Source organism: Sardina pilchardus, chromosome 11 (assembly GCF_963854185.1).
Source record: "Sardina pilchardus chromosome 11, fSarPil1.1, whole genome shotgun sequence".
NCBI lineage: Eukaryota > Metazoa > Chordata > Actinopteri > Clupeiformes > Clupeidae > Sardina > Sardina pilchardus.
Window position 1 is genome coordinate 3460119 of NC_085004.1, and position 13512 is coordinate 3473630.

Genomic DNA, 13512 nt, shown 5'->3' on the forward strand with positions numbered 1-13512 from the left:
ATATAATCCAGTGAGGCACCAGACATGCATTAGCTGCTGGTATGTAGATGCGTAACAAAGACAGGGATTGATAGGTGGAAGACCACAATAACAGGAAGTAGCCGGCTCCATGGATGCGTCCACTGAAATAAGAGACCTAGAGAAAGACAGAGAGAGTGAGAAAGCGTGCGTGTGTGTGTACGTGTGCATGTGTGTGTGCAAGTGTGTGTGTGTGTGTGTGTGTGTGTGTGTGTGTGTGCACGTGTGTGTGTGTGTGTGTGTGTGCGTGTGTAAGAACAAGATAGAGAGAGGGGGAAAGTAACGAGAGTGAGTGTGTGTGTGTATGTGTGTGTGTTGTGAGTAATGAGCGCTGTGCTCCCAGAACAATCACGCGCTCCATTTTGCAGTGTGTTTTCACCTGATGTATGGTCTCTGTTGTGGGAAGCCGTGTAATAAGACCATTTGGGCCTCTCATTTGTGCGCATTAGTGGCAAATATCTTACAGTGCCCTTAAAAGTGCCTGGAGGGCTAAAGAAACAGCGATCGCGGCCCCTCATTTCGCAGCGCCTGATGTCAGGAGAAGTTGCAGGCCAGGGCCACTGATCAGAGTGGGAGATGGGAGTGAGCTCTTGGAAGCACAGCTGCAGGTAGGCTCCGAGTGAAGAGTGGCTCCCATCTCTCCACAGGCTAAACATGGACCACTCTAAATGGACTCGCAGGCTGAGTCGGCTGGCAATAAATAGGCAGTCTCTGTAAATAATTAAAGAAACTGGCACGGGTTGTCTTTTTTTTAGCTAAAGGAGGAGAGCACTTGTTAGCGTTCTCCTCCTGGATTTTGCGTTTGGCGCTACGAGCCAGTGGAACTGCGTTGAGTGGTCTGTATGTGCAATGATTGGCACATGCTGTGATCCTAAGGGGAGATGACCTCAAGTCTAGCGCCACATTGTGTATGACTTCATACATGCGTGCTTGGAACGTATGATGTAAGGCCAGGCGTGCGGGGTGTGTGTGCGTGTGTGTGTGTGTTTGAGATTGTGTGCCAGGCACTAAACCCTTCTGAAGGAGTGAGATGCATAACTGTACATCAGCACGGAACACATTTGTATGCCCTTGAGAGGTCAAGAGCTCCATTGGACAGACAAGCGCATTTCATCATTATCATAGCTACTTTAGAGTATCCACTGGAATAAAGCATCTCATTGTTTTGCAGATAAGATATAATAGAACATAAACCAGAGCCCTGCTTTTTGCCCAAAGCAGGAGTCTTTGAAAAGGCGGAGGATGAAGCTCAGAGGCAGACAAAGGAGGCCAAGTTCCAGCGCACATATGAAGCGCTCCGACGCCAGCAGATGAGAGCGGCAACACTGTTTAATGTTTCAGAGGAGAAAATGGCACTTTAGCAGAGATCCCTACAGGGAAATTCTGCTTGCTGAAAACATAACAACGTAATCAGCCGTGTGTGTCTCTCCCCAGGAATGAGCCGGGCTGAGATTCACACTTGCGCTTTCAGTTGGGGGGGGGGGGGGAGGGGGGGCGCGTTTCCAAATGCATGGAAAAATATTCAGTCAGAGAGTCCTGAAAGATTACACTGATGCCTGGAAAAAAACCCTGAGAAGAAACAACAACAACATATTACGATTAGCAATCAATGTAACCCCCCCCGAATAGCATCCCTCTCTCCTCTCCCTCTCAGTCACACACTCCTACACTTCCACCCACGGGGCTGGAGTGTCCACAGTATCCACACATATTATCCCCCTTCATCAGGGTCATTCACCATGCGTCTGTCTCTGTCTCCCTTTATTCCACCGCAGAGGAGGAGGAGGGGTGTGTGTCTGTGTTTGATGGGAGGAGAGTAGTTGGCAGGGGGTGGTGAGTGAGTGTAAGTGTGTGTGTGTGTGTCTCCGTGTGTGTGTGTGTTCATGTGTGGGGAGGGGGTGTGTGGATAAGGACTCTGTGAGTGGCAAGTGTACACGAATACCAGCACATCAACTGCCAATATGTCGGGAGGCCTTGGTAACAGCCTGCGGTCTCCGGGGAGCTCTGCGGCAGCTCGGGCGGTGTATCAGACGGAGAGGAAAACAATTTCTGGTGCCAATAATGCGGCGCAGATGAAAAATGTTTTAATATTTGCAGCTGCTTTATGGCAGTCACGGTGACAGTGATGGAGTCAATGTCAGCTTTTTCCCTTTAAATGTCATGCTCTGTCTCAGCTGCCTCGTGTGCTGCTGTGTGTGTGTGTGTGTGTGTGTGTGTGTGTGTGTGTGTGTGTGTGTGTGTGTGTGTGCGTGTGCGATCTCTGTGTGTGTCTGTGTGGGTTTTGTGTGCTAAAGCTTTTGTCTCTCTCTCCCTCTCTCTCTCTGTGTGTGTGTGTGATTTCCCTGCAGCTGACAGAGCTCACTCTGCAGTCTCTCATTGATCTATCTTTTCTGCTCTGTAATGGCAGTCTTGCCCGATGCCCAAATCTATGAATGCGCTTCCCTGCCCGTAATGAACGATTCGCCCCCGAACCGCCCTCATTGCCAGCATTCCTCCAATCCTTTTCTTTTCTCTCTGTCACTCTCTTCCCTCTCTCCCTCTCTCTCGCCTGCTCTCTGTGTCTCTCCTTTTTTGTTCCTCATAAAGATGCTGCTCTCAGCTGTCAAATAAAACTCCCTAAACCCGGCAGCAGCGTTTAGAATATAATTTGCTGCTTTCTCCTTTTTATTTATATTTGATTAGTTTTCATATGCACGGTGATGAAAAAGATAAATTAAGGTATGCTATCTCTCTGCCTTCTCCCCCACCCTTACAAAAACAACATCAAAATGCTTTTCCATGAAAACATTTACTAAACGAGACTAGACAAATACTAATACCAATACCTGGACACATACCTGTATTGATTCATAATAATACTACAAATGCATGCATGATGGATGAAACTATGAAATATGTTCACTTGCGTCATTCTATCTATTTTGTAAAACATGCAACAACACATGATGTGTCTTACTAGCCCCTTCATGGTGTCCCTATAAGTGTCTCTGGGTGTGGTGCGGTATCTGAGATGTGTCCAGAGAGGGGGGGCTGTCCCTCGGCCGCCTCTGACCCAGACATGCTCCCCCCCAGGGGGTCGGGGGTGCGACCCACGTCATTGTCCTCCTCTCAAAGAGCGAGCCGGAGAGCCATCTCTCACTGCCATACTGTAGAATGGCCATAATGTACACTGGGTGGTTGTGTTCCGAGCCCAAGGGGTCATGGCGAGGTCACCATCACAGCGGTTGGTGTTCAAGATATCACCAAAGATCCTTCATTACTGACAAGATAGAGCAACATAATGCATCGCTATGGAAGCAAAATTCAGTTCCTGTCTGCTTAAAGAGGCGTGTCGCAAAGACGTCATAGTGGGATATCGATCTCTGTCAGATTGGCAAGCAGTTCAGTTCGAATGTAACGTAGGTCTGCTTAAAGGTAGAACGAAGATAGAATGCGGAAATCATTGAACGTTTGCGCCTCTCGCTCCGCTTTAACCCTCTCTGATATCACCTGCCCCTCATGGTGGGAGGGCGCTACTGCACCAGTTCTCAATTTCAGTTCTCCTCTCTGTCACTCAAGATTGATTAGGCAATAAGCAGCAATCACATGTTGCATTCTGAAAACTCCAGCAAATATTTTTCGCTTACACAAGGCTCTAAAACGGTGGCAAGAAAGTGTTAAAAAAAAAACCCTCCAGCGCTGGTTTGATGGGGTGATGTGAGGAGGATTGGCCTGTGGGGACTCAATAGCTTAGCCCCACCACAGATAAACAAGCATACTCCTCCATCCGTGCGCTGCACCTCACCATCTGATCAGGACAGCTGAGCTGAGGACCATATGGCTACCAACCGCGGGCGATCGATACCAACTGCGGGCGTTGCTGCCGCGACTGCCGATCGAGCTGCTGCCTGTCTGGATCGAGCAGCGCTAACGTTGGAGGCCAGGGACAAAATGCTGCTGACCTGCAGGGTCGCTCTCGACTTCAGGCTGCTCGGTGCTTCTGCTGCTTGTGCCTCAGCTTCTGGTGTTCTCCAGACGGCCTGCCTGCGCTCTGCCTAGCGAATTCCGCCGGGTTGGTCTGATCAGCTACGGGACTGTGCAACATCTAATTGCCCTGGGACTTTTCTCGGCCGTCTGATGCAGTCGATTTGGACTAAGTTGGCGTGGACTTGCTTTTATTATTTATTTATTTGATTTGTGTTTGTTTGCCTGTCCTATATCTTAATCCATGTTATTTTATTATATGTTAATTGTTGTTTGGTGTCTGTCTTTGTATGTCTTGGTGTCCGTCGGGTACGCAGGCGATTACGCCGCTCCGTCCGGTATCTTTTGTCTTGTGTCTTGTTATTTTGTAAAATTGTTTGTTCTTTGTTGCCACGGGTACGCTGGCGATCACGCCACTCCGTTCGGCACTGTCTGTGTATGGGTTCTGTGCACGTGAAATGCGCTATATTTGTAGTGGTTGTCTAATGTCTGTCTTGATGTCTGTACAGGAACGCTGTGCGAATACGCCGCTCTGTCTGGCACCTGGCTATTTTGTGTCAGTTTAATTATTTGCTTTTTGTATCTTTTTCTTTTTCTTGTTTTATTATTTTGATTATTGTTGTTATATGTTTTGTGACTCAGGGCATTGCTGTAAAAGAGCTTGATGCTCAGTCAATTTTCCCTGAATAAAAAACGGTTGATGATGATGATGATACAGATGTTCCCCCACATTACTCCCAGGAGTCGCTTATGAGTGTGATGGTGCAAAAGAAAATCCCTCTCTTTCTGGAGTGTGAGTGTGAGTGTGTGTGGGTGTGTGTGTGTGTGTGTTTGTCTCTGTGTGCGTGCGTGTGTGTGTGTGTGTGTGTGTGTGTTTGTCTCTGTGTGCGTGCGTGCGTGTGCGTGCGTGCGTGCGTGTGTGTGTGTGTGTGCGTGTGTGTGTGTGCGTGTGCAAACAATTAGATCTCTGCTTCCAGATAGACTGTCAGGGGGGTGAGGAGAAAAGGGATCTCCCCCAGTGTGAATCATGTGTAACTGAGGGTGCTGATGCATGTGTGTGCTTTACAGTGACTGATCTCAGCCATGCTGGTGGATGTACGCGTGTGTGTTTTATGTGTTCTTGTGTGTGTCTATGCATGACGTATGCATGTGTGTGAATATGTGTGTGTGTGTTGTGCGCGCGTGTGTGTGGGTGGCCCAAGCATGAAGAACAGCCTGTATAACATGCTGTCAGAGATTCAGAGGCCTATGTCAGTGCACAGACGAGCACAGCAGTACTGCTACAGCACTGTCCCTGCTGCCCTGAGATATATGTTTACATGGGGGACGTGCAGGATTAATTCATAACCACATAGCAGGGTGGAGGGAGGGGAGGGCCATGGAGGGAGGAAGGGAGCTGTGTTGGTTATGTGCTTCTCGCTGGGTACTACGGGGGGGAGTGGAGAGGGGATTTATGTATATTACACGATGGTCGGCTCCATGGGCCAGCCAGGACATCTCACCTTTAATATCAGCCTGACTCCCATTCTAGTCTCCAGCTGGAGGTGTGAGTGCCACAGCAGGGATGAGGAAAGGAGAGAGGAGAGGAGAGGAAGAGAGAGAGAGAGAGAGAGAGAGAGAGAGAGAGAGAGAGAAAAGCAGAGTCAGCTGGTGCAAGCTATTTTAAACACATTACATTTTTATTTTTTGATTTCCCCTTTTGATGATTTATAAAATTGTGTGTGTGTGTGTGTGTGTGTGTGTGTGTGTGTGTGTGTGTGAAATAAGGATCTCTAATTCTAAAACAGGTAAAGGTAACAGATACATCTTTGACCTCAATAGTTTCGATGAAACAATTCTGTTAACAGCTACATCTGTCACATCCGTGTCTAATGTGATACACCTGTTTTTTGTTTTCTTAACATGCTGCCAAAACACAGCTCTAGAAATGCATACTAATTTAGATGGCAATAGAATCGGCAAAAAAAAAAAAAAATCAGGAGCCAGTAGGGCCTTGTATTGACAGAGCACACTCAGAAAGTTGATGAAGGACTACATCCTGTCTAAAAATAAGTTGGTAGACCATTGGTAGACATGGATGGTCGGCTTTCAATGCATGGTCTGAAATACATGCATGTCATTTTTTTGGTCATTAATGGTATGGATAAGAAGGCACTAACAAATTCTAAAATGACTATGAATTTCTCATCTGTAAAGATTTTACCCACAATCTCTATGACGCTTAGAGCCAATACATACAGCAATACTTACAGGACACAATATATGACCAACAGATAGCATAAGTTCTTTAACATTATTGTCGATGTTGCAATGTGTGTAGCTAATATGATAGCATGTAGCTAATAGTGTGTGGATGTGGTTATCGGAAGCAATTATCGCAGAATGTGTGGAAAACCTGTCTGAAAACGGCCATATAGTTGCTGCTATTTAAACCCATGAGGCAGATGGACGCACATCTCTACACCCATTCTATTCCAAACTATTCATCAACCATCACAAACCGTATTTCCTGTAAAGGCCGGGACACACCAACCCAATAATCGACCGTCGGACGTCATCGGACAGTCGGGGGCAGTTGGGGATTCGTGTCTGTTTGGTGTGTCCTGTGCCGTGTCGGGGTTCGTTTTGGCCGACTGTAGAGTCAGCCAGTGGTCGTCGGCCTCAATTACCAATCTGGGGTGCGTTTCTAGAAGAGTTAGCAATGACATTGCTAAACACGACAGTGTTACACCGGTTTCACGAAAGTATCGCACCTGTGCCGCAATTCGCTATCTCCGGCATTCGAACATCGTTGTTCCAATAATGTTGTTGATGATGCAGCGCTACATAAGGATTGAGAACATGACGTATTCCCAATGGAAAACGCAAAGCATTTTGGCAATCCGCGGCACAAATTTTAAGTAGTTTTACTGACTTCTGGGAAGAACAGTGTTCAAAATGCCATTTACCTGCTGTGTTATAAACTGCAATAAAGTGGCATGAAGCTTATCTTTTATCGTTTTCCAGCAGGGAAAAATAATAGTATACGCGCCATGTTTCAGAAGTGACAAAAAGGTGAGAAATGGCATGGATAGCAGCAGTAAGGAGGCCCAAGATTATTTTATGCCAGACCATAGACCCAGAACATTAGCCTGATGCCAGCCCTTGTAAACTGGCCAAACATACCCATAATTCCTTGCGTTTTGATGACATTGCCGCTTAATTGGTCACATGTCTTAGCAATCTCTATTTCATTGGTGGAATACATGGAAACGTATAATACCCCACCCCCTAGAAATTCTCTGCCACTGCCAGTATGTGTAGACATATTTCTAATTTAAATCCAAAGTGATTAATACTGGCATTAACGACGGAGCGAACTACCAAGGTTGTGACACAAGTTAGCTTATGACACTTTCTGGAAACGCACCCATGATTGGTGGTCGAGTCCTAGCCCTTCTAAACATCTTGGACCATTGCTAGGTAGCAAAGGACTTTTTTTAAACTAGCCATTGATCCTAAATCCAGTGATGTATGTATTTTGCTAGAACTAGTAGACTACCACACAGTTGCTGAACGTATGTTATTTCAGGTTAGTTTGCAACAAATCCAAGTTTAAACGAAAGTCCTAGCTAGCAAACATCACCAGCAATTCCCATTCACTTTTTGTTTTACTGTGCTAACTTTAGCTGGGGTCATCCCTATGTTCCCCGGTTGCAATACATACCGGGGAACATAGGACCCTTTTTTGGAAAGCGGGGAACATAGGACCCTTTTCAAAATTTAAGAAAAAAAGGGTCCTATGTTCCCCGGTCCCATACAAAGTGGGGAACATAGGACCTGGGAAACATAGGTACGCTCCCTTTAGCTAGCTAGGTTACCGGGCGAAAATAAATGATTTATTCTGTATTTATTTATTCTAGAGAGAGTTTCATTGGCATCACACACAAGCAATGACAATGAAACAATACACAATTTATAATTGTTTTTATTTTCTTATTGTTTAAAGAGACCCTATGCAACTTTCTGCAGGAGACGATCGCTCCTTGTTTATATCTGGAAGTCTGAGACGAAGAACCACACTTGCCATTTATATATTTAAATATAGCCTATACATGTATAAATATACACGCTAAAGCTGTCGGGGAAGCTCTGCAGAGAAAATGCAAGCATAAACCGAGCGAAAACGAAAAACAAAACCCAAACCAGAGATGAAATCGCAAATCCTGCATAGTTCCTCTTTAATCAGAGAAGTCCGAAAACTAGAGCGAATTCTTCTTGGTAACTAGACTCAGCTGACTCTGAAGCAGTTATGGGTAATGTATCACACCTTGCGCACGTGCAGAACGTACGCCCTGCGTCGGTGTCGCTTCGGTGTGTTCAGAGGCACTTTTTTGACCAACCCGGGGAGACGGGAGACGGCTGATCACTCAGACTGCTTTTCTGCCGACGGTCGGCCATCGGGTTGGTATGTCTTGGCCTTTACAGATTAAACAGCAGAGGTGTAAAGCATTTCTAATTCAACATTTTCAGCGTAATCCGGTTTTATAGTAGCCTGACTCCGCCTGTGTACTGTACGCACTTCTGTTCAATTTCTCTCCCCTTCAGTCCTCCGTCTGGAATTCCTTGATCCACTTTCGTTTACTCCAGCAAGAGCACCTCCTCCCAATCAGCGCACAGAGGGCGTTCCCGAGAGCAATTACATTGAAGTTTCAAGCCAATTGTTATTGTTGTGTCCCCAGTGGTTAACATACGTCATAACCAAACATTAGTGATTGAATTCCAATGATTTCAAACTTCAGACAAGCGTCCACAAACCAGGAAATAATGTTTGCCAATGGATCTAGGCCAGACTCTGCGAAGTCACAGAGTCATGGTTTTCAAGGCTCCAACTTTGGGCTTTTGTAATACATCATTTCATAAAAGGTGAAATAGAAAATAAATGTATATCACCTAGGTAAATGTAAATATTAAAATCAGAGGATACACAAGTTTTTTAGTGTAGCTTTAATTATTTATTTCTACAAAATGCTAAAGATGCAATTAAGCTGTGCTTAAATTGTTTAATACATGATTTAATAACAGGCCAAATAGAAAAGAAATGGTAAATGTCACCTATCTGTAAATATTTCAATCAGATAATGTGCTGTGCAGTTAGATCAAGTTGGATAGTTGGATTGGATGCTCCAGAACTCACACAAATGGAGTCTTGAAGGAGCCGCACTGTTTTATGACACTGTGGCATATGAATGTGCTTCTGTTGATGACCTTTAGTTTTGTTGCTACTGTGCATGGAGGACAGGCCCATTATGAGTCCTGTCCAACATTGTATATAGTATATATACTTTTGATTGGTGGTAACTATAGATACAAATTCAGCACATTTTAATCGTATTGCAATTATGCCGATAACCATGATCGTTTTTGTTACTATAATCATGATATCACATTTTCATACCATATCTCTAGTGGCTGGTGATAAAGCTGAGTAGCTGGTAGATTTTGGAATCCACCAGTCACAGTGGCAGGTGGACAAACTATTTAAACTATTTAATGTGTGTGTGTGTGTGTGTGTGTGTGTGTGTGTGTGTGTGTGTGTGTGTGTGTGTGTGTGAAATAAAGAATATGATCAAATCATATTAAACAACTAATGTTAAGCATTTCCAAAATGTATCTTAATATAATTTGGATTTGACCAAAACACAGGATCTTTCTTGTGCTTTGCTCTGAGACGTGAGATATGGAGCATGTGAAATTTCTGTGAAGTTTAGCCTCACTGTCTTTGTCCATGTACCACCGGGTGTAATTAGGCAGCTTAATCAGCTAACGATTCTGGCGAACACAGTTAAGGGGGAATTAAACAGGTAGGAGTGATAGTGAAGTGAGAGACAAAAATGCTGAGGAGATGGTTTGAGTCTCTCCAGAGGAAAATAAAAGTAGGGAGAAAGACTATTAAAATGGAGCGAGAGTACTGTGCCGTGCACTAACATCCTTCTGCTCTTGAATTAGCTCATTGTGCTCCTTATTCTAAATTGAATAGGAAAGTCGCTCACAAAGTGGCACAATTAAAACAGCCCTATAGCCAAGCAGAGGAACATAACCTCCCCAGTCTCCCTCTGAGTCTGTGTATCTATACTTTCTACTGCATAGGTGTGTTACATTTGAATTTATATCACTCTATGCAATTGGTCACTGGCCCGTCCTCCCTCTTTCAAGATGCAAACTTGGTATGGGCGGATTGTGAATAACAAAACCCTGTTATCATATATTGAAAGAAGGGATTGTAATCACACAACAGCCGAGTCTGGTCAAAGTTAGCCAAACATGCTAACACAGTGTCCGGCAGCTTTTTTTATATATATAGGCTATATAAACAATTGTGATTCGAGGTAACATTTGAAGCTATAGCCACTTCTAGAGAAGTTGTTGAAAAACGAGGTTAGCATGTGGTCCACTGCGATGTCAGGGCTGAGCTAGCCGGCTCCAAGAACAAAGGCGCCCCCTTTAATGAACTTTCCTCTGGGTAGCCTAGTCAGTGGCGTCCAGACGAGAGGCAGCCTGTTGGAATCCACAAACAAGAGAGAGAGGGAGAGATAGAGTGAGGGGATAGAAAACAAATGAACTAACAGACATCATCCCTTTGACCTGAAACTGTACTGGACTCTAACCGAGGGCATGATCCACATCTCACCACAGCGCTTGTGACGCACAGAGAATAAAGTCAGGCCTTTTATTCAATCAGCCGTTGAAATGTGAGAGATTGCAACCAGCAGGCGTGGGGGAGAGCACAACACGAGGAGAGCTCTGAAATGACTTTAAAGCACAAGATGGTCGCCAAGACACGTACAGCTTATGGCATGGGAACGGCCATGTGTCACCGCCCCCAATGCTACTGCGGCAGCCCTCGCCGTCCTGGTGTTGTCATCTGTCTCTATTACATATTTTTTTTGTCAAGCTGAATATAAAAAAAAAGAGAGACACGCACAGGGTGGGTTTTGTGAGTAGGTGCTGGTAGCCGCAGCCAAAGGCTTTGTGAGACATAAAAAACAGGCCAACGTTAAACTAGCAGCAGGCTAATCTGCTGGTATCTGCCCAGGCCCATTCCACTCGGCACCGCAGGGTGCCTCGCTCCCTCTCTCCCTCTCTCGCCGTCTCTTGGACACCTCCCAAAACGAATCAGGCTCATCTTCTGGCAGCCGTATGTGAGAGCGGAGAGGGCTGGTTGGTGCAGTGGAGAGCGGGGGAGAGAGGGAGAGAGAGGGAGGGATGGGAAAAGAGAGAGAGAGAGGGCCCCAAGCAGTTAGCATCTGGTAGCCTCCAAGAGGGGTGAGTGTGTGGGGCTGTGAAAGCACAGGACACACACTGGCAACACATGGACGACAATAAAGACACACACACACACCGCACAGACACACACACCACAGACACACACACCACAGACACACACAAACACAAAAAGAGAGATAGAGAGCGAGTGAGTGAGTGAGTGAGAGAAAGAGAGAGTCTATTGCAGTCCCAATGAGTGATGGTTGAGGCGACAGCTGTAGAGTTCTGAGCCAAAGTCCTTCTGCCAAACATAAGCTTGTCTGTCCTTCAGAGGCTTGGCATGCACTGCTGTATTGTGGCCATGACTTGCATTGTGGGTATTACTGGCATAGTTACATTCATCAGAATTAGGAGCTCATTAATTCTGTCAGTTTTACAGGTAGAGTGAATATTAATGGAACCACGAGTGGCCTCATTGCCTCAGTGATGGTCTGCTGCTAAAAGGGAGGGCTGAACCTCTCAGCCCTGACTATGGAGTTTGTTTGAGAAGTTTGTCTCCAACTGATGCATTCGCCGACGCTTGCCATATTCATACTTTATTCATTATTCAACTAAATTTCATTAAATTAAATTTCATTTAATTACATTCAATTTCTTGTTTCTCTCTCTGCTGCCTCAACGCTAATATCCCCTGTTATGGGAATAATAAAGGATTATCGTATCTTATTTCATGTGGTCATGGTAACTAATATAGATTTCAGTCACATATATTTTGCAACATGATGTGACATGCCCCCCTTAGCATTTAAATTCCTCAATCATTATCTGAGTACATACTATATGTGACTTTGTCACTGCTTTGCAAATTCAAAGCTTTCTGAATATTAATTCCATCCAAAAGATTGCTCTAGCAATATTTTCCATAGGTGTTCCTTTGACCACAGGCAGACTGTCTTTATTTTTGACAACCTCCTATAAATAATTAAAATGGAGGGGCTAGTCGACCAGATCCTGGCAAAACAACAAAACGATGGGTGCATTTCAGGAGCCAAAAGTCAGAGTTGGAGGACTATTAATCTTGTTCTACTCTTAATCCTGTTTTTTGAGAATTAGAGAAGGCGAAAGCATAGTTACCAGCCTACGGAGGAAGGCTTTAGCTTGGGCGTTAGCTTCAGCCGGCTCTGACCAAACTGCTAGACACAGACCTTCAATCAACATGTTTCATATATGATCAAAGAGCAACTTTTTTCAACATTTAGCTGTTTCCTCCTGTAGTGCACTAATATGTTGCATATCCTAACATTCAATGCTCTGTAAAGGTGACGGGCCCATTCCATTTGGTGCCCCAGAACAGGCTTCCTTTTAAAGTGAAGATGATAGCGTCCCACTTGCTTACTTCTGGGGCTGAATGTCCTTGTTTAACAATGCCATTGAAGAGTGGAATTCCAATTCATGACTTTCCAGATCTGCACAATATCTTCATGATTGAGCCTTTCACACTTTGACTTCAGACTACAAGTAGTAGACCTTGGCTTCGTGGAAGGCTGTTAAATGAATGGGCTTCCATTTGAGAAATAATTCCAAGGCTGACTTAATACAACAAACATTTTCTAAACTTCTAAGGTATCATTTTGGCAGTTCTATTACCGGTAGCTATGAATCAAGAGCTGAATAACCATCCTCACTTGAATTAAAAGCTATTTCTGATGTGGCTAATGTGGAGCAAGTCACGGCCACTAGATGAAAGCATGCTTGTTTATCAGAGAAGAAACATGCTAATCAAATTTTAACCTACAGCACATGGGCAATACTCCGTCCTACTTATTAGCAGTCACATTTATGTTATCATGCCATTTCTCAAAAGAATCAGACCAAAGTGAAGCATAAGTCCACATTAATGACACTTAATATTGATGCCTGGTGTTATTTTTTATATGATCAGCATGTGGAACAAGCTTGAGAAAGTGACACCAGGCACATTACTGTAATTTGATTTAGGCACTTAAACGACTATCTATCATTATTTTTTTCATGATAGTAAGTGAATCATTTTCTTTCTTGTAATACATTTTTAATTAGTTTTTACAAAGAGTATGGTGGGAATGCCAAGAAGTTAACAACAAAATATTTATGTAACCAAGCTTCAAATGACTCAAACAATAAAGCACTCCTGGAGTGTTTGAATGATTGCAGGATTGGCATAACTTTTCTCAGTGTCTTTAAGACATTCACTGAGACACACGGTTTAGCTGAAGAGTATAATACAGTGAATGGATGTATATCAAT